The sequence below is a fragment of the Asparagus officinalis genome, chromosome 7, assembly GCF_001876935.1.
Source record: "Asparagus officinalis chromosome 7, Aspof.V1, whole genome shotgun sequence".
NCBI lineage: Eukaryota > Viridiplantae > Streptophyta > Magnoliopsida > Asparagales > Asparagaceae > Asparagus > Asparagus officinalis.
In genome coordinates this window covers 22,503,232-22,505,853 of record NC_033800.1, presented here as the reverse complement: position 1 = coordinate 22,505,853, position 2,622 = coordinate 22,503,232, and positions in this window count along the sequence as shown.

Below are 2,622 nucleotides of genomic sequence, written 5' to 3'. Positions count from 1 at the left end.
AACCGCTCTATCATCATGCTTCTGTCTCTTCTCCTTCAGAATGTGTGCAAATACCTTGTAACCAAACACCTTCAGATAAGAATAGAAAATATCTTTTTCGGACCAAATTCTCTCTGGAATATCAAAAATAAAGGAACTGAAGGATACCTGTTGATTATGTAGCATGCAGTGTGAACAACTTCAGCCCAGAAGCTCTTAGGTAACTTCGCCATCTTCAACATTCATCTGACTTTCTCCATAATGGTCATGTTATACCTCTTTGCAACTCCATTATGTTACGGTGTGTCGGGCTCTGTCCTCTGATGCAGAATACTATGTTTGGAGCAATAACATCTAAATTCAATGGAAGTATGCTCTCCTCCATTATCGGTGCGCAAACACTTCAACTTCTTTCGTGTTTGCCTCTCCATCATGGCATGAAACTGATGGAAGACTGAAAACACCTAATCCTTTATCCTCAATAAGAAGACCCACATCCTTCGTGATGCATCATCAAGAAATATGACAAAATGCTTATTGCCACCCAAGTACTCTACCTCAATAGGACAACAAACATCAGAATAAATCAAATCCAGGATATTATCTTTACTTTTAGAAGGTTTACTAAAAGAAACTCTATGTTATTTGCTAAACAAATAATAATCACAATGGGTGAGTGACGAACCTTTGACAAAGAGAATAAGAGACTTCTTTGCCAATATCTACAACCCTTTCTCGCTCATGTGCCTGAGCCTCCTATGTGACAACCTGAGAGTGTCACCATCTTGAGCCACGCTCAAAGAATCATATGAAGCATTTGCTTGAGTCTTATATAAATTGCAACATATACTTCCTTTAGCAACCACAAGAGTGCCTTTGGTGATTTTACATTTTCCTCCCGAATTCAATTTCATATCCCATTCGGTCCAAAGTAAGACCTGAAATCAAGTTGAGCCGCAAATTAAGAACATGTCACACATTCTTTAAGATCAATATACATCTGGTATCTATCTGCAAGTATATATCACTAAGTCCCACAATATTCGAGTAGCTGGTATTGCCCATCTTCACATTGCCAAAGTCACATGCTTTATACAACGTAAAATATCTCAATTGGAGGTAGCATGACATGTAGCTCCTGTATCTACTATTTACTCGAAATTCTGACTTGTAACATGCATACAGTCTTCTTTCCTGTAAATGAGAATAACATCAGTCTCAGACAAAATAGCTGTAGTGTCACTATCAGCTTTCTTCTTCTCATCTTTTTTTCATCTTTGTTCCCAGCTTGATCTTTCTTCAATGCCCAACAATTTCTCTTGATATAACCTAACTTCTCATAATAAAAGCAACCTCTCTTTTTAGACTTTGATCTGCCCTTGGATGCACCACGACCTCTGGACTGGTCCCTGTACCTGCTCCTACCCATGTTCTCCATGACAAGTGTATGTAAGTTATCTATACTGGTAGACCTCCTTCGAGTATCCTCATTGAATAAACTACTAGTAATCATACTCATCGATAACATACCATATAGATCTGTGTTGCTGACTGTCACAACCAGTGTCTCCCAACTGTCTGGTAAAGAACCCAATAGCAATAAAGCCTGTAGCTCATCATCGATAGTCATCTTCATGGTAGCTAATTGATTATAAAGAACCCAATAGCAATAAAGCCTGTAGCTCATCATCGATAGTCATCTTCATGGTAGCTAATTGATTAATCAAACTCTTGAACTCATTCAGTAGCTCATCATCGATAGTCATCTTCATGGTAGCTAATTGATTAATCAAACTCTTGAACTCATTCAAGTGCCCTGCTATGTTGCTTCCTTCTTTAAATTTTAAGTTTACCAATCGCCTCATAATAAACGCTTTGTTTCCCACGGTCTTCTGCTCGTAGACATCCTCAAACTTTTTCAAAAGAGACTTCCCATTAGTTTCATCCTATACATGATGAAACACACTAACATCGATCAACATCCGAATAACCGATCACCTTCCTATGTTGTTTTTCTCATTCTTTATCAGTCATTTTTTCTGGCTTGGCTTCATCTCCCTCAATAGGGTCATGTAAATCTTTACAATACAGAATATCTTTCATATTAGACTTTCATACTTGCCAATTAGAACCATCCAATTTTATCATTGTGCCAAAACTCTCCATCTTTTTTATCCCAAAGCACGCCTCGAATCAGAGCTCTGATACCACTTGTTAGGGATTTTATGGAGATTAATTTGCGGAATTAAACACTAAATGAATAACATCACCAATGAAAATACCACAAGCAAACAAACGATTTAACATGGCTCGACAAATCATGCCTACTTCCACGGGGCAATCCAGAGAGAAATATTTTACTATGAATCAAGAGTATAATCCCTCCAAGTTACCAATGAACTTAAGGATTAAATCACAAGAGAAAAATATAGTTTACCTTTAGGGTACCAAAACCCTAAAACCCATTATCTCACCAAAAATCACCAACACCCGCAGAGAAACCAACACCGTACCCTCGACGGTGTCATTGTTCTGAAGACAATGGTTTTTGAATCACTACAATCGGACAACCGAGCTATCCGAAATCTGAACTTTTCTCTCTCTCCCCTTTTTTCTCTAGGTACTGTTCACAGTATTGCAGCC